This window comes from Tursiops truncatus, chromosome X (assembly GCF_011762595.2).
Source record: "Tursiops truncatus isolate mTurTru1 chromosome X, mTurTru1.mat.Y, whole genome shotgun sequence".
Classification (NCBI taxonomy): domain Eukaryota; kingdom Metazoa; phylum Chordata; class Mammalia; order Artiodactyla; family Delphinidae; genus Tursiops; species Tursiops truncatus.
In genome coordinates this window covers 107,287,320-107,306,345 of record NC_047055.1, presented here as the reverse complement: position 1 = coordinate 107,306,345, position 19,026 = coordinate 107,287,320, and the positions used below count along the sequence as shown (strand labels likewise).

The following is a 19,026-nucleotide window of genomic DNA, read 5'->3' as shown; positions in this document are numbered from 1 at the left end:
TTTATGATATACCTTCCTTGTATTCCTTCTGCTATCCTAGAATCCAGAGTAATCATACGCGTCTCAGCACCCTTAAGGACATTTCAAAGGATCTGTTACAGATTCAAGGTCATATTAATAAAAAAAATTATAAGATGTTTGGCACAAATGAAGCGTAACTTCCATAGTGGTATAGATTCTCAACATGACTCTGTAGAATCAGACAGCAGAGTTCTGTTTTTATTAATTTTGGGGGGGTGACTGTTGAAGACTTAGAAAGTTCTTTCCAAATTTGAGTTTTTATGATTTTTATCATATGTCTATTTTAAACATCACTTGTATTTCTGTAGAGTCACACATGGTGTTACTCTATTACCAGATGTTTTATACTGCTTTATCAGGTGGGTTATGTATTGGGAAGTATAAATAGGAATGGACCAGAGCATTCAACAAAGCACAAAAAACCCCATGTATAGAAAACTCAGTGGGTGAGAGGAAGCTATAATTGTTATTGTGAACTCATCAATTAATCCAAGGATCAGGAATTCCTCTTTTATGAGCATTATTTATTTTCACAAAATTAGGCTGATAGAAATCTTTTTTTGGGGGGAGGGGAACTGTGTGTGTGTGTGCGTGTGTGTGTGTGCATGCACGTGTGCAGACACGTGCATCCACAGAACTTAAGAGCCCAGTACTTTTCTGTAGAAATAATCTGTGATTTTACTAGAGCTGGCCCTGGCCTTAAATACTCGTGTCATCTTTGTGCCACGCTTGATACTGGAAGACTTCCCAAGGCCGGAGTACTTCTCTAGAAAGTGAGACTGGTGTATACATGTGCTTCTGCCTCTTCTGGGGCAGGGGAGTCATCTGGGAATAGCCCTCAGCCAATGTTAGTCACTGAGTCTTTTGGCATCATCATGGGTGTGTTGAAGAGTGATTCTGCAACTTGTTGGAAACTTTTAAGCAGGCTTATGCTCAGGGGGAGATGGCTGTAGAAATGCAGGCACCTTGGGGGTTCGGTTGGCTCCAGCAGGTCTTATGATAATGGGACTGGTTGTCCGGGACAGCCTGGTTCTTTCTGGAGCCTAACAAGTTCAAATGGAACTGAACCAGTTCGGGGAATGAAGCAAGTAACAGCTGTTTGACTTCCTGCATTCAGCTAGCTGTGAAGCTTCCAATTTACCTGGCAGTGTGTGTTGAATAAATAGGAAAATTTTATCCAAAATTTTTACCTCGGAGTTAAAATTCCGGGAGGAATAGTTAGCTTTCCAGGAGTCCTCTTCAAATTGTAATAAACCACCTGCCTTCAGCAGGCAGAATCCACAGAAGGAGAATATTGGCCAACACAACTGCTCACATTTAATTTAATTTAATTGCTCACTTTCGCCTCCTCTCAGAACTCCATATTACAGACTAAGTGGTCATCTTCTTACTTAATTGTTAAGGTGTTAGTCTTGGGTCTCTTGAGTTATATTTATTTTTCTTGAAGAAACGTGGATATAATAAACTTATTTGTGGATGACCAGAAAGAACGATATGAAAGCTCTACTTAGAATCTATTTGATACAAGAAATAATTTTGGGAACCTTATGACTGAGTGTCCAGATTGATAACTGGTTTTAAGAAAACACAAATTTTATATAGGATTACAGGGGTTTAATATGCAAAGAGAGATGGAAGGAAATTAGGCAAACTAGAAGGAAATTTTTAGGTATCTGACATCTTCAAGCAGAATATCATAATTGCCTGGCATCTGCATAATATATATCTTTTATACTATTTTATACTATTTCTTCTGTTTTTCCTGCTATTGATTTTATTTATTTACTTATTTTAAATTTTAAAAAATTTATTTTATTTATTTATTTTTGGCTGCGTCAGGTCTCCGTTGCTGCGTGCGGGCTTTCTCTAGTTGCAGTGAATGGGGGCTACTCTTTGTTGCGGTGCATGGGCTTCTCATTGTGGTGTCTTCTCTTGTTGCACAGCACAGGCTCCAGGCGCATGGGCTTCAGTAGTTGTGGTGTGCAGGCTCAGTAGTTGTGGCTCGCGGGCTCTAGAGCACAGGCTCAGTAGTTGTGGCGCATGGGCCCAGCTGCTCTGCGGCATGTGGGATCTTCCCGGACCAGGGCTTGAACCCGCGTCCCCCGCACTGGCAGGCGGATTCTTAACCACTGTGCCACCAGGGAAGTCCCACCCTGCTATTGATTTTAGAATGCTATTGCTCTCTTCTCACTTCTGCTTTGTCTATAAATGTAGGTAACCTGGGTGTGATACTGTGATTTGTAGTCAGAAATATATATTGGTCTCTACCCCTGGCTCCTGACACAGGGCTCCTGAAACCCTTGTAAATTCCTGGGTGATAGGAATATCTTTTGTTCTAATAAGCAACTCTGGCTGGGCTCCTTGTTGGGGACTGGTCACTGGAAAGACCAAGACGTGATTAGAAGCTTGGAATTTTCAGCCTGTTTCCCCATTCTCTTGAAAAGGAAATAAGGCTGAGAATGGAGTTAATGATGGATCATGCCTGCCTCCATAAAATCCCCAAAGTATGGGGGTTCAGAGAGCTTCCGGGTTGGTGACCATATGGGGGTGCCAGGAGAGGACATGGGAGCTCTGCGCCCCTCCCCACTTACCTTGCCCTGTGCGTCTCTTCCGTCTGGATATTCATCTGTATCCTTTCTCATGTCCTTTGACATAAGTAGTAAACGTAAGTGAACTGTTTTCCTGCATTCTGAGAGCTGCTGTAGCAAATCAGGCAAACCTGAGGAGTGGGTCTTGTAGGACTGAATCCTTTACCTGTGGGACATGATGCTACGTCCGGGTCGTGTCAGAATTGTTGAATTGTAGTACACCCAGCTGGCATCACAGAGAATTGGTTATTGTGGGTAAAAACCCAAACATATTTGGTGACCAAAAAATGTTAGAAGTGTATTTTGTGTGAGTAGTAAAGGAAACTCACAGTAAAGAGAAAGTAGGGAAGACCTGGGTTTTTCCTTTATACCAGTGGAAACCGGAGTGTTTCCTTATACTGGGGTGAGCAAATGTGAAATGCCAAGGTGCAAAACTGCACTCGATCATACCACACAATGGTAGATCACACAGATAGTCACTCCCTCCCCCACTTTCCTCTCAGCCCTAGAAGACAGGCAATACAATCATTTCTCCTGCTGTTCTTTGTAGTAGATACATCTGTGGTTTTTCCTAAACCGGGGCAAACTACATTCCTTTGAGGCAACTGAGACAGCACATGGTTGTCCCTTATGTCGAATGAGATTTGTCCTTGTAGTTTATGGTGCAGTGGACATGATACTTCCAAGTGATGTTTTTATGTGTCCAAAATTGTGACTATTTTTTCTCTAATTCAATTCACCCTATTTCTATTTGAAGCCCCTGATCTTTCCAGTGGCACAAAACTGAAATGCAGTGAGCTCTGGGCAAGTGGTTATTTAAGGTTCGAATGCACTTCATTAAGAAATTTCCTTCTTTCTTCTCAAGATGGCAGCCAAGTTCCAGGTTGATGTAGCACCGCTGCCTGGTGGCACCAGGCTTCCAAGCTGTGGTCACGTGACCTGCGCTGGTATCTACTGAGGTCGACCGGGCTACACGTCTTCAGCTGTGGTCACTCTTCCTCATTGGCATCAGGCGAGGTGTCTGTGTGCCCACTGGTGCTCTGGGTCTCATCAGTACCACAGGAGAAGATACTTGGCTTTTCCCCAGGACGTGCAGTGGTGGCAGGGAGCAATTGCAAGTCTGCAAGACTGATTCAGGCCTACTGCGCTTTGTGCGGTGGTGACTCAGGCCTGATGGACCAGATTCCTTCTCTGCTCTCAAAACCTTGTCTCTCGGTTTTATGATACTCACTACACCTCACGGGGATTTGTTCTATCATGATAATCACTCTTGCAGGGTAATGGTAGCCTCATGTCTTACAGCCTCAAATCATGGTGGTATGGGCGTCGTGTAGGTTAAAAAGAAGTACAGGATGGGGTGAGTTTGTGTGGTGGAGTTTACAGGCATATCAATTAATGCTGAAAAAGTTCATCCTGCCGTAGGAGGTTTACCAAGTGAACTCGAGGAGGTCTCAGCTGCTGTAGGGGAAGGATCCTGTTACCAGGAACCAAAATAAATAGAATGGAATAAATGTGTGGATATAGGAGATGTCACGTAGAGGTGCTTGAATTGGGACACTGGATAGGGAAGGTTCGGGTTTATATGGGCAGGAGAGGAGGGACTGAGCATTCTGCACAGGGATTGAAAACAGAGTAAATAGAAGATTGCAAAGCAAAACTGAGAGTGTGTGTTATTTCTAGGCATCACACACACACACATTTATTTTTTTGCTAGAGTAAATGGAATTTTTGCCCATTATATTTTCCAGCTGGTTACTGCTGGTATGCAGAGAAACTAAGCTTTTAATATGTACATAATATAAATGACAGCTTACTCAAGTCTCTTGTGTTTTAATCGCTTTTTTTCTCAAGCATGCTAAGTTTCTTCTCTACCTGAGCCTTTGCGTGGCCTGATCCCTCTACCTGAAACATCTTTCTCGCAAGTCTTCAGATATCTAATTCCTTCTTGTAAATGACGGTGCCGTATAATGATCGAGACTGTACACTCTGAAATCAGAGTCTGTGGATTCAAAGACCGCCTCCACCACTAAATAGCAGGGTTGTGTAGCCTCTCTATGCTTCAGTTTTGCCGTCTATGAAATGGAGACAATACACTTATCTCCTACAGCTGTGAGAATTAAATGAGTCAACCCGTAGTATGCGACACATAATAACTAGTCGTCATTACGGTCATTCATGAGTTAGTTATTTGTTCACTCTTTGTCTTATTTACTGTGTAATTTAAGTAGTCAAAGAGTATTTATATCTCTATGAGTTATTCTTTCTTTTTTTTTTTTTTTGCAGTGTGGAAGTTAACTAAAAACTCACTATTGCCAATGCCCACCACATTGATTATATAGATGTTGGTGTCCACAGTACTCACACAGTTTCATTATTTTGAGAGTGAAAAGACATACTAAAGCAAGTTAATGATATTATCACAAAGCGCTACAGCAGCATGGCTCTGATTATACCTGAACACGGGTTCTACAGTTTTCTTTGGGATCGAATGTCAACATTAATATGCTGTTACCTTAAGCTTTATTTTTATTCTCAGAGGCAACGTTCCTTAACAAAAGACACATTGTATAGGTTATTGTAAGCTTCATTACCCTGGACCCTGGCTGCTCTTTATAATTTGGATCAACATTTATTGACCATCATGATCCAATTGACTCATTTGGATTCAGTCAATATGATCAAACTGCTATTAATCTCAGTGGAATAAATTTATACTCAGACCTTCATGACTTATTAGATCGAAAGCTTTATGAAGCAATTCAAGGCGATATCTCATTAGCTCCATTAGTTCTATCATTCATTTGACTTGGAGGTTCTGGCCTTGGGTGAGTAGAAGCTAGAAGCAGAGTTTAAGCAAAGTTTTATAATTAAATTGAATTCGAAGGTGTTCTAGCGGGACTTTCCTGGTGGTGCAGTGGTTAAGAATCCGCCTGCCATTGCAGGGGACACGGGTTCGAGCCCTGGTCCTGGAAGATCCCACATGCCGTGGAGCAACTAAACTAAGCCCGTGCGCCACAACTACTGAGTCTGTGCTCTAGAGCCCGTGAGCCACAACTACTGAGCCCACGTGCCACAACTACTGAAGTGCACGCGCCTAGAGCCTGTGCTCCGCCACAAGAGAAGCCACCTCAATGAGAAACCCAAGCACCACAACGAAGAGTAACCCCCGCTCGCCACAACTAGAGAAAGCTCCACGTGCAGCAATGAAGACCCAACGCAGCCAAACCTAAAAAAAAAAAAAAAAAAAAAGTTCTAGCAGAGCTTTTGACATCAAGCATTGCAAGCCACAGAACGGATAAGGATTTAGAGGCCAGCATTTCAAAATGGTAAGTCTTCTGAAGTGGTTCAGAATGAGCCTCCCCAAGATGTGCCACCTTGGCCTGTGGATTATTTTGAACTAAAGGCAGTGGAGACCCTGGGGGCTCAAGAGAAACCGCTGCTCCTCCCTTAGCTAACTGGAAGAATTTAAACTGGGGGTCTTGCCCAGAATGAGAATTACTACCAGAGATCAGTTTTATCTGAGTTATCCATCTATATAGCGGGGTAAATATTTAATTACCAAACACCTACTCTTGTTCTTCTTGTCCTGTGAACTGCCCTCCTCCCCTTTGAAGCCCCAGACACCTTTCTCATTCCTTAGCTCAGGGTGGCATATATACCTCACTTTACCTTTCTGTACTGGAACCTCTCGTGTATGTGGGGTTCCTATACGTACAACATTTATCACTTTGTTTTTCTCCTGTTAATCTGTCTCATGTCGATTTGATTATTAGACCAGCAGAAGGACCTTTGAAGGGTAGAGGAAAATTCTTTCTCCCCAATACTTTCAACACATACATTTTCGAGACCTGACAGACTAAAGGCATTTGTGTACAATTACATTATTGTGCCTTTTTGTGTACTCCCAATACTTTTTTTTTTTTTTTTTTTTTTTTTTTTGTAATATGCGGGCCTCTCCCGTTGCGGAGCACAGGCTCCGGACGCGCAGGCTCAGCGGCCATGGCTCACGGGCCCAGCCGCTCTGCGGCATGTGGAATCTTCCCGGACCGGGGCACGAACCCGTGTCCCTTGCATTGGCAGGCAGACTCTCAACCACTGTGCCACCAGGGAAGCCCTACTCCCAATACTTTTTAATCACAATATTTAATTTAATTCGTCCTGAATCCACGTCCTTTATGCATTGTTTATGATTGTGAATATACATTGTGCTTAGCAGGGCTTTGTGATTTGAATAGTTGCATGCATTCAGTATTAATAAAGAGCTGGTCTTTATTAGGATTCTCCACCTTTGCATCGTAGAACACTGCTTTGTGTACAGTATTTGTCAAGATACTAAAAGAAAAAATATTGCAGGAAAATTGAGAGGCTTCACTGTAATTTTTTTTATTGTTTTACATGATATGAAATAAAATGCAGACTTATTTCACTATTTTTGATTGGGGGTAGGTGCTTGGGGGAAGGATGTGACATTTAACAGGTAGTGTTACTTTCAAAGTGTTTTTGGATTTAGGAAAGAAAGCTCATTATAGCAGGATCAAATTAGAAATGTAGGGACTTCCCCGGGCGGTCCAGTGGTTAAGACTGCGTGCTTCCAATGCAGGGGGTGCGGATTCGATCCCTGTTTGGGAAACTAAGATCCTACATGCCACGCGGCACAGCCAAAAATTTTAAAAAGTATAAAATAAAATTAGAAATGTAAATAAAGCCACCATGTGAGCGTTAGAATAATTTCATAATGTTCTGCCTTCCACTACCAGTGGTTCTCGACCAGGGGTGATTTTCCTTACCCAAGGGACACCTGACAATGTCTGGAGACATTTTTGGTTGGCACAACTGCTTGGGGGTAGAGGGGTGGGGTGTTACTAGCATCTGACGGGTAATGGCCAGAGATACTGCTAAAAGCATCCTCCAATGCACAGGACAGCACCCACAACACAGTTACCTGCTCCAAATTTCAACAGTGCCAGGTGAGAAACCCTACTTTGGAGGAAGCACCACCTTTTTCTTCAGCTCTGGTCATTCAGAAGGAGCATACAAGATTCATTTTCCCAGCTACCTCACATTATGCACCCCTGTTTTTAAATTCCAATTTGTCTGTGTCAGATGCACAGCAGTCAGTCTGCTTCTCTGTATGAGGGAAATTGTTTTCTGCTAACTGATAACCTCATCTTAGCAGTTTCTTTTCCAGCACATCAAAGCTCACAGTCAGACTTGCAGCAGCTAGTGCACTTTTGAGTGGCTTTATGACACATAAAGACCCTCTTTGGCATTCATACTGTGCTGCTCTGTTGTTTACAAGCTAGCGGTAAATTATTTATGGATATTGCTGGAGATAGGACTGACTCGGTCTCTCCTTTTTAACCCCAAAGCTGTTTTTTATCTGGTGGCGAGATTTATGGGAAAGCTATCTTGGGGGGTTATGTTCTCTTTGCATTTATGTGACAGATTTTACAGTACCAATCCCATTGACTTTTTATTACTTTAAACTTGTTCTGGAAATTATTATTAACTACGTCATGAACTCAACAGATAGTATTTTTTTCCCTTAGAATTCCCACTTTAATGTCATTTCAGGAAGGCTCTTCCTGAGTCAGTGTAGAGAAAAACTGAGAAAAATCTCCTTTTGGATCCAGTGCAAAGCAAAAGATCTTTAGGTTGCTCTGGAGCATGGATCTCTTAAAGGATTTAGTTCGTCTGAGAGTAGGTGTTTGTTTTATATTCAGTTGATCACCAAAGTAATAATTGTAGGGTGGGCAGTTACTTCTGCCAGAATCAATGTTCTTCAGTTTTGGGTTTTTTTTTTAAATACACAGAATATTATTTTTTAATGAGTTTCCACTGACATTTTCAACCACTGCCTCTGATTTTGTTCTTCATCACCCTTCCCCTCAAGTGGTAGCATCTTGTTCTTAAATTTGCCAGGCATTTAGGAGATAGACTAATTTCTAAAATATAATAAGACAGAAAGTATATGTAGAAGGCAATGCTAATCAAAATGTGCAACTTAACCCAGAAACTCGTAGCTCTCTCTAGTAGGTCTTTGCTTTTTATTGTGGCTGATAAATTATCAATTGAAAATTAAAAGAATGACTTACTCATGAATTAACAAGGGATAAACTATTGGATGTCAACAAGAATGTCCTTCTTATTGGATTTCATTGATAGACTGAAAGTTCATGCCAGTAGTTTAGGCTCTAAGGAAACTCAGAAACCAGGTTAGAAATAAAGGACAAAAGTTGACGTCTACTTGGAATCAAGTCATTAGTCCTTGGGTATTTCCTCTGCCTTTCTAGGTTCTTCTGGCTGGTTTAAGAATTAAATTGACATGACATGGATTAATAGAAGAGAATCAAACAAAAGTTTAGTAACATGTACACATGCAAGAGACCCAGGAAAACTGAGTAACTCGTGGAAATGGTTGAAGCCCTCACCTTAAATACCATCCTCAGCTAAAGACAAAAGAGGATGTTGAGGGTGGGGAATGTCAGTTATGGGAGGTTCCCAGGAAAAGCATGGTAAACAAGGGTACGGTTGTAATGCAGATTTAAGTCTTGGCCTTCTCCAAAGATAACAGTTTCTAGAGATTTGGCCATCCTCCACTTCCTGGTACAGAGAGGAAGACACCCTTACAAATGGAGATTTTCCTTAACAAATGTAAATTTCTCTTACAAAAGTGTAACTCTCACTTGGTTTTCAGAATTTTCCCTTGTCTTCTGTTTCTTGGAAAGTAAGCAGCTTAAAATACAGTAATTAATATGCCAAAGAGACGTATTTTAGGGTGGCAAATCTGCTCTACTACAGTATGCTAAAGATATTGGCAACAAGGAATAAAAGAATTAAAGAAAAGGTAAACATAGTAATATTATATTTAAATGATTTCTTTGTTTTGTACAGGCATCAGAGCCTGGAGATTTCCTAGTTTAGAGGTTTAGTTAAAAATACAATATGATTCTCTGGATTTCTGCTATAGAGAGGTTTAGGGGGTCATCTGGCCTATTGGATCCCCCAAGAATCTTGGTCCTTGCATGCAACTAGATTTTATAGGATGAACTCTTTCCTTGATGAGGAAGTAAAATTTGTAGGTAAGGACTTAAAAAAAATTACAGTCTCATGAAAATAGCATTTCTAAAGTATAAATCAGCCAATATATAAGGCTGGTTTATATGTGATTATAGGACTGTAGATCTGGGTCCTTCAATAAAAAAGAAAACAAAGCAAAGCAGATAAAATGGGGGGAAAAAGCCTACCAATACAACAATAACAAAAACTCAAGTTTAATATTTTTAATATATTGAACAACATTGGGATGACCATACATCCTGGTTTATGACTGTTGATTATTTTTAGTGCTCCTTTTCACTATCAAAAATGTTCCTGTTTCCCGGCTGGCACAGTGGTTAAGAATCCGCCTGCCAATGCAGGGGACACGGGTTCGAGCCCTGGTCTGGGAAGATCCCACATGCCACGGAGCAACTAAGCCCACGTGCCACAACTACCGAGCCTGTGCTCTAAAGCCCACGAGCCACAACTACTGAGCCCACGAGCCACAACTACTGAGCCCACGTGCCACAACTACTGAAGCCCACATGCTTAGAGCCTGTGCTCCTCAACAAGAGAAGCCACCGCAATGAGAAGCCTGTGCACCGCAAGGAAGAGCAGCCCCTGCTCGCTGCAACTAGAGAGAGCCCGCGTGCAGCAACGAAGACGCAATGCAGCCAAAAATAAATAAATAAATGAAAATTTATTAAAAAAAAAATGTTCTTGTTTGGATGAGAAAGTATGTGGTTACCCAAAGAAACATGGATGAGCTCTATGTTTGAGATTACTAAGTTGATTTCCTGCTCTTAAGGTAATTCAGTTCACCACAACAGTCCTTTTATCTGCCTCTCACAAAGATAAACCATCCTTGATTTTTTTTTTTTATCCTTGATGTTTTAAATGACATTTAAGACCATTTTTTACAATCTGGTTGTATATAAATGATTTTAATTATTTGAATGGGTTCTATTAAATATAAGGTTGTAATTTAGTTTTTGATAGATCATTACTTCTTTTGTCTTTGCAAGGATTTTTACAGTTTTACTATGCTGTAAAAATAGTAACTAACAAATTGTTGCTCAATTGATTTTGAGAAATTGGTCTTTTAAAGAGCTTGTGTAGGAAAATTATATTTTAAGATTCCTGACAGTACCTGTTACTGAGTCCACAGTTGTATTTGAATCAGTGGTTTTTCATTTATTTTGAATCTTGAAGGGGAGCAGAATTTTCCACCCCAAAATATGTTTCCTTGGCATAAGGATTATTTTAAGCTAGTTATTTTTAAGAAACAGCAGACATAAGAAAGGCTCTGAAAACTGCGAAGTTACCCTTTTGTAAGAGACATTTACATGTATAAGGGAAATCTCCTTGTGTAAGGACATCTCCCTCACTGTACCAGGAAGACAAGGATGACTCTAAACCTCTAGGAACTCTTATTAATGGAGAAGGCAGAGACTTGAATCTGCATCACAACCTTACTCTTGTTTATTGTGCTTTGCCTGAAAACCTCCCATAACTGGCCTTCCCCACCCCCAGCATCTTTTGTCTTTAGCTGGAGATGGTATTTAAGGTGGTGGCTTGGGCCACTTTGAGGAGTTACTCAGTTTTCCTGGATATCTCCCATGTATACAGGAGGTATACATGTCATTAAACTTGTGTATGTTTTTCTCCAGTTAATCTGTCTTTTACTACAGGGGGCATTTCAGCCAAGAACCTAGAGGGGTAGAAGGAAAATGATTTTCCTCCTCCCCTGCAATCTCATTTATCAAACCTCTTGAGAATCTGATAAAAGCTAAGAATATTTTCCCAGAAAATGAAATAATATACACATAATATTTTCCAAAAGTTTTGTTGGGTTCAAGGACCCCCTGATGCCCTTCAAAGCATTTTAGTTTAGGAAACCCAATCCTAGACTATGAGAAATTGGAGGATAGGAATTGTGTTTTTTCCTTCCCTTTCTTTTTTATTTTCATTCTTCTCTGAATCTCCAGTACTAGCAAATAGTTATACTCTGTAAGTGTTCATTGAATGATGGTGTGAAAGAATTTTAATCTAAAATGGAACCAGGGGATATGAAATGGAGAATCTCACACATTTGCCCTCAAAAGAAATAAACTTGAGAACTGAGAGATTGACTTTGTTACTGAATGGAAGTTTGTGTGCCCGATGCACAGTGAGGCCAAAGAAACCGAAGTGTCAGTGTTTGGAGCAGAGGAAGGTTTATTGCAGTGTCAAGCAAGGAGAACAAGCGGCTAGTGCTCAAAAAACCCAAACTTCCTGATGGTCTGGGGGGAGAAGTTTTCATAGGAAAAAGGGCATAGGGGTGAGGGCTGCCAAGGCCATGTGACTTTCTTCTGATTGGTCGGTGGTGTGGTAACAGGGCAGTGCTCCAGGAATCCTGTGCTCAGCCTGAAGTTACCATCGTCCACCTGGGTAGGGGCCTTAGTTCCTGCAGAAGGATTCAATGATTCTGTCATGTATATTTCTTCAGGAGGAACCAGGACCCTGCCCCAAGGCTACACTATTGTTTCTTGACTGCTCTTCTGTTTCTGCATTCCCTCCATTCCCTAATTAGAAACTGTTTGAATCTGCCCTTTGGAACTCAGGGAAGGTCTGGGAGGCTGAGTGAAGTCCATTTCCTACAAACAAGAAATGGGAGACATGGAAAGTATTTGTACCCGGGAGGGCCCCACAGGGTCCTGTTCAGTTTCAGCTTCCATCAAATGCCTGATTTATAGAAGACTGAGACTTATCTCCTATACAGTGAACATCTGCCGAGAATCTCTCCCCATCCTCAAGCCAGTGAACTTACTGCTTACACACTGGCTTGACTGCCCCCTCTTTGTGCTCCTTGCCTGTAAACACAATTCACCACAAACCCTCAATGGATTCGGCTGTAGCTTGCTACAGCATGCATTTCCTGAAATGCAATTTCTCTGCTATTCCCGAATAAATTCCAATTCTGGTAATTTGAGTTTGACTCACGTTTACCTCTTTATTAAGGTTGACAGTAGAGTGAAAGGATGCTTTTTGGGATCTGAGTTAGATACTTCATAGGTTTCCACTTTTCTTTCATCTTTCTTCCTGCGTTTTCTCCTTTTTTTCCCATTTTCGTTTGTTGGGAAATATTTCCCATTCTGTAAACTTTGCAGCAGATCATATAGCAGAAGTGCTAGCTGCAACATTTACAAGCTCTGTGTCCTGGGGTCATTTACTTAAGTCTCTTTGAGCCTCACTTTCCTCATGTGTAATACAATATATACTTCATGGAGTGATTGGAGTCCCTTTAGCTCTATAGAATGATTACCTATAAACCTTCTCAACTACCCGCCCACAGAAAGTGAATTTTCTCAACAAACCATTTTTGTGCTGATGAAAGTGAGTTATTCTTATTTGTTATTATTATGTAGAGATACATAGACTTGGCAAAGAGCTGCTCATTTATCTCAAATCCACTCGTGTGTCCTGATAGGCAGGCCTGGTGCGCTTTAAGAAAAGTTATACTATCTCTGATCCTATTCGAAACCAATGTATTTTTCCAATTGACCATGTTATATTGTCCAAAATTCCCATAGTTCCCAATAATTCCCACTTCCTTTTTTGGGGTAGAAGTTAACTTTTTGAGCCAGTTACTAAACAGAGGCTCAGGGACTAGACAAAAGACAGGTTTTAACAATGATGAGGGGGTCAGATGGGGTCCAGAGTATGTGTGGTACACCTTGGGGCAAATAACACAGTGAGCATAGGGAAAACACTGGGCAGAGGATAGCAGGAAGCTATAGAATTTGAGAGGCATACAATTGTTGGATTATCTATAGAAAGAGATCAAAGACAAATCTTCCCCAAATCAGCGTGGTACTTCCTGGCCTATTGGCCTCTTTTCCCATTTTTAAAGGTTATGAGTCTCATATTGGGTATATTAGTTGAATAAGACCCTTGCAGGTAGCAGACAGAGAAATAAACTACGTTACTAATGTGATTTCGCTTTAACTGAGACATCCTAATAGTAATTTCTGAGTTGAGCACAAAAGTCTGTACAGTGCACTCGGAACAATGAGGATAGTGGATCAAAGAGAGCTGACATCATTTTTCACCTTTGAGCCTTAGTTTTCTCATTTCTCAAATGCAAATAACCTACTTTGAAGTGATTTCTGCATTACATGACACAGTTTCAGAAAGTGGCTTGTTCAGGGACTGGCACATAATAAGCACTAAATAATTACCTGAAATGTGAGATATATTGCCTTTAAAAAAATTGAAGTTTTACTATAATTCAAAAAGATACATGCACCCCTATGTTCATAGCAGCACTATTTACAATAGCCAAGACATGGAAACCACCTAAATGTCCATCGACAGATGACTGGATAAAGAAGATGTGGCACATATATACAATGGAGTACTACTCAGCCATAAAAAAGCACGAAATAATGCCATTTGCAGCAACATGGATGGACCTAGAGATTATGATACTAAGTGAAGTAAGTCAGAAGGAGAAAGACAAATATCACATGAGATCACCTGTATGTGGAATCTAAAATATGACACAAATGAACGTACCTATGAAACGGAAACAGACTCACAGACCTAGAGAACAGACTTGTGGTTGCCGAGGAGGGTTGGGGGACGGATGGATTGGGAGTTTGGGATTAGCAGATGCAAATTGTTACACATAGTATGGAAAACAACAGGGTCCTACTGTATAGCACAGGGAAGTATATTCAATATCCTGTGAGAAACCATAATGGAAAAGAATATGAAAAAGGATGTATATATGTGTATAACTGAGTCACTTTGCTGTATAGCAGAAATTAACATAGATCAACTATACTTCAATAACATTATTTTTTTTTAATTATAAAGTTTAAATTTTGACTAGGAGGCTTGGTTTTCTATGAATTCAGTTATTTCTATTTCTTTTTAACTTGTCTATTTTATAGTAGTTCTCAACCTTGGCACATATCGTTCACGTTTTGGGCTCTTCACAATGGTAGCTATCCATGGCCACTCTTCATCTGTACTGTTAAAAGTTTCCCTGATGATTCTAATTATGTTCTTGTAAATTAATCTAGGTTTCTTGCATATTTTAATCTGTACTCCCTCTCTTTGGTTTCCTAATCTCCAAATAGCCAAATGGAAATGAGAGTGAAACTAACAAGTCAAGGTAACTTCACTACCACCTCTATCTGCTATTACAGTGTGACATGCATTCTCATCTCCTGTTTCATTTGTTGGTGCTCTTCCAACTTCAGACTCCACAGGTAGTGATGAAATCACTTCATCATGCTTTTCTGCTTTTACTGATGACGTTGAGCTATGAGAGACGTTCATATTCGGATGTGATTAAGTTTCTGCAGAATATGTAGATATCTTGAATTTAATAGAAAGATTTCATATATGCTTGCTCATGCAAACTCTTTCTCTGATAAACTAAACGTCAAGAGGATACTCTTCAAAGGAGATTCAAGGGATGATCTTTTTTGTTTTTAGAAGGCTGTGGTTGAGCTTAGGTTATTTGAAGATGAGGTTCCTGTGCTCAGGATGTTGCTTTTTCCTTTATTATTTTAATTTTAATTTTTTTTTTACCTTTTGACCTCTTTATTTTATTTTTTTTTGACCTCTTTATTTTTAAGGTGGCAAAAATATCATAAACAGGTAGACTCAGTTAAAAAAACCCACCATTAGTCTTCAATATAAAAACTAGAAAAATATTGTTTTATGTATGGAATGACTCTGACTTAGTGAAACCAGTTGAAAAAAGCATTAAGCGTAGGTCAAAAGATTTTAAATGAATCTCTTGGAAACTTAAGATGTTTTTATTATTTTCCTTTGCCCTACTTGGGCAAGATTATACTTAATTTATTGTTTTATTGTCTTGTTTATTATTATTAATGTGGTAAATATACAAGTAAATAAGTTTATTATAATCATTTTAAAAGTGTAATTTTTAAACCTTTTTATTGTAGAATTTTTCAAACTTACACAAAAGTAGAGAGAATAATATGATAAAATCCAATGTAAATCCAGGGTATTTTAAATTTCAGATATTGTGTCATTTCACCCTTGAATTCCTCAGCATTTATAGTTACTGCCATTTCTCCCTTGAATACCCTCAGTATTACATTTCTGTTATAGTTATTGGTTGCTGTATAACAAACTACCCCAATACTGGATGATTCCATCTGGGTTCAGCACTGTGGCTTGTCTCTGCTCTATGTCACGTCATTTGGGCTTACTCCTTCCTTTTCAGTTGGGTATCAGCTAAATTTGGGCTTTGGAATCCAAATGGCCTCACTTATATGTCTGGTATTTGGTAATGGCTGTACGCTAGAGCACCTTGACTTTTGTTCACGTGGCCTGTCACCTTCCAGTAAGCTAAACCTGGCTTTTTCATTGCAAAGTTGTCTCAGGATTCCAAGAGAGAGAAAACAGATGTCATAAGTTCTAGCCTTGGAATTCGCACACTACCATTTCCTGTTGGATTCTACTGGTCACAGAAATTCCCAGGGCCAGCCTAGAGTCAAGGGGAGGGAAATAGATTCTACCTCTAGATGGGAGGAGGGGCAAAGTCACGTTGCACAGAGGCATGTGAGGAATGATAAGAATAGTTGCTGCCATTTTAAAAATAGAGTTTATTCTTTAGAGCAGTTTTAAGTTCACAGCAGTGTTGAGCAAAAAGTACAGAGTCCCCATATGCTCCCTGCCCCTACACATGCACAACCTCCCCCATTATCAACATGTCCCACCAAAGTGGTACATTGTTGACATTGATGAACCTACGTTCACACATCATTATTATCTGGAGTCCATAGTTTCCATTAGGGTTCACCTGGGTGCTCTACATTCTGTGGGTTTGGACAAATGTATAATGACATGTATCTGCCATTATAGTGTCATACAGAGAAGTTTCACTGCCCTAAAAATCCTCTGCACTCTCCCTATTCATTCCCTCCCTCCAACCTCTGGCAACCCCTGAGTTTTTACCATCTCCATCGTTTTGCCTTTCCTGGAATGTCATATACTTGAAATCCTATAGTATATAGCCTTTACACATTGGCTTCTTCACAGAGTAATATGCATTTGGGGTTTCTCCATATCTTTTCATGGCTTGATAGCTCATTTCTTTTTTAGTGCTGAATAATATCCATTGTCTGGATGTATCACAGTTGATCCATTCACCAACTGAAGGACATCTTGGTTGCTTCTGAGTTTTAGCAGTTATGAACAAAGCTGCTCTGAATACCCATGTACAAGTTTTTGTGTGGACGTAAGTTTTCAACTCCTTTCAGTAAATACCAAGGAGCACAATTGATGGCTTATAGGATAAGACTATGCTTAGTTTAGTAAAAATCTGCCAAGCTGGTTCTAATGTGGCTATACCATTTGGTATTCCCACTATAATGTGCTTTTTTTTTTTTTTTTTTTTTTGCGGTACGCGGACCTCTCACTGTTGTGGCCTCTCTCGTTGCGGAGCACAGGCTCCGGACGTGCAGGCTCAGCGGCCATGGCTCACGGGCCCAGCCGCTCCGCGGCATGTGGGATCTTCCCGGACCGGGGCACGAACCCGTGTACCCTGCCTCGGCAGGCGGACTCTTAACCACTGCGCCACCAGGGAAGCCCAGGTATTCCCACTATAAAAGATGAGTTTCTCTTGCTGCACATCTAACTGATCTTTTTGTTTTAAATATCACCATTCTAGTAAAAGAGTTAACGGAGTTAACAATATTTTCTTTTTAAAATTAATTTATTTTAATTTTTTTTATAGTACGTCCTTGTTGGTTATCTATTTTAAATATAGCAGTGTGTACTTGTCAATCCCAAACTCCCAATCTATCCCTCTCCAGCCCCCACCCTTCCCCCCGGTAACTGTAAGTTCATTCTCTACCTCTGTGAGTCTGTTTCTCTTTTGTAAATAAGTTCATTTGTATCATTTTTTCTTAGATTCTGCATACAAGTCATGTCGTATAATATTTCTCTGTCTGACTTACTTCACTTAATATGATAATCTCCAGGTCCATCCATGTTGCTACAAATGGCATTATTTCATTCTTTTTAATGGCTGAGTAATATTCCATTATATATATGTACCACATCTTCTTCTTTTTTTTTTAGTAATATTTTTAATCATATTTCAAAATGAGTAACAAATTAATTTTATAAAAAATTAAGCTTTATAAAAATTCCAAATATAATGAAGTTATATTTGTAACTTACATAAACTGCCAAAAAGGCATTGGTTCACATGTATGTTTTTTTTTTTTTTTTAACATCTTTATTGGGGTATAATTGCTTTACAATGGTGTGTTAGTTTCTGCTTTATAACAAAGTGAATCAGTCATACATAAACATATGTTCCCATATGTCTTCCCTGTTGCGTCTCCCTCCCTCCCACCCTCCCCATCCCACCCCTCCAGGCTGTCACAAAGCACCGAGCCAATATCTCTGTGCCATGCGGCTGCTTCCCACTAGCTATCTACCTTCCTGCGTTTGTTAGTGTGTATATGCCCATGACTCTCTCTCGCCCTGTCACAGCTCACCCTTCCCCCTCCCCATAACCTCAAGTCCGTTCTCTAAGAGGTCTGCGTCTTTATTCCTGCTTTACCCCTAGGTTCTTCATGACATTTTTTTCTTAAATTCCATATATATGTGTTAGCATACGGTATTTGTCTTTTTCTTTCTGACTTACTTCACTCTGTATGACAGACTCTAGGTCTATCCACCTCATTACAAACAGCTCAATTTCGTTTCTTTTTATGGCTGAGTAATATTCCATTGTATATATGTGCCACATCTTCTTTATCCATTCATCCGATGGCGGGCACTTAGGTTGTTTCCATCTCCGGGCTATTGTAAATAGAGCTGCAATGAACATTTTGGTACATGACTCTTTTTGAATTTTGGTTTTCTCAGGGTATATGCCCAGTAGTGGGATTGCTGGGTCATATGGTAGTTCTATTTGTAGTTTTTTAAGGAACCTCCATACTGTTCTCCATAGTGGCTGAACCAATTCACATTCCCACCAGCAGTGCAAGAGTGTTCCCTTTTCTCCACACCCTCTCCAGCATTTATTGTTTCTAGATTTTTTGATGATGGCCATTCTGACTGGTGTGAGATGATATCTCATTGTAGTTTTGATTTGCATTTCTCTAATGATTAATGATGTTGAGCATTCTTTCATGTGTTTGTTGGCAGTCTGTATATCTTCTTTGGAGAAATGTCTATTTAGGTCTTCTGCCCATTTTTGGATTGGGTTGTTTGATTTTTTGATATTGAGCTGCATGAGCTGCTTGTAAATTTTGGAGATTAATCCTTTGTCGGTTGCTTCATTTGCAAATATTTTCTCCCATTCTGAGGGTTGTCTTTTGGTCTTGTTTATGGT

General features: G+C 40.0%; 1 pseudogene; it reads right to left on the bottom strand.

Annotated features, from left to right (window-relative positions):
- LOC101323182 (large ribosomal subunit protein eL31-like) overlaps window positions 1-14,978 on the bottom strand; it is a 141,197-nt pseudogene extending 126,219 nt beyond the window's left edge.
- Window positions 14,979-19,026: the final 4,048 nt, after the last annotated feature.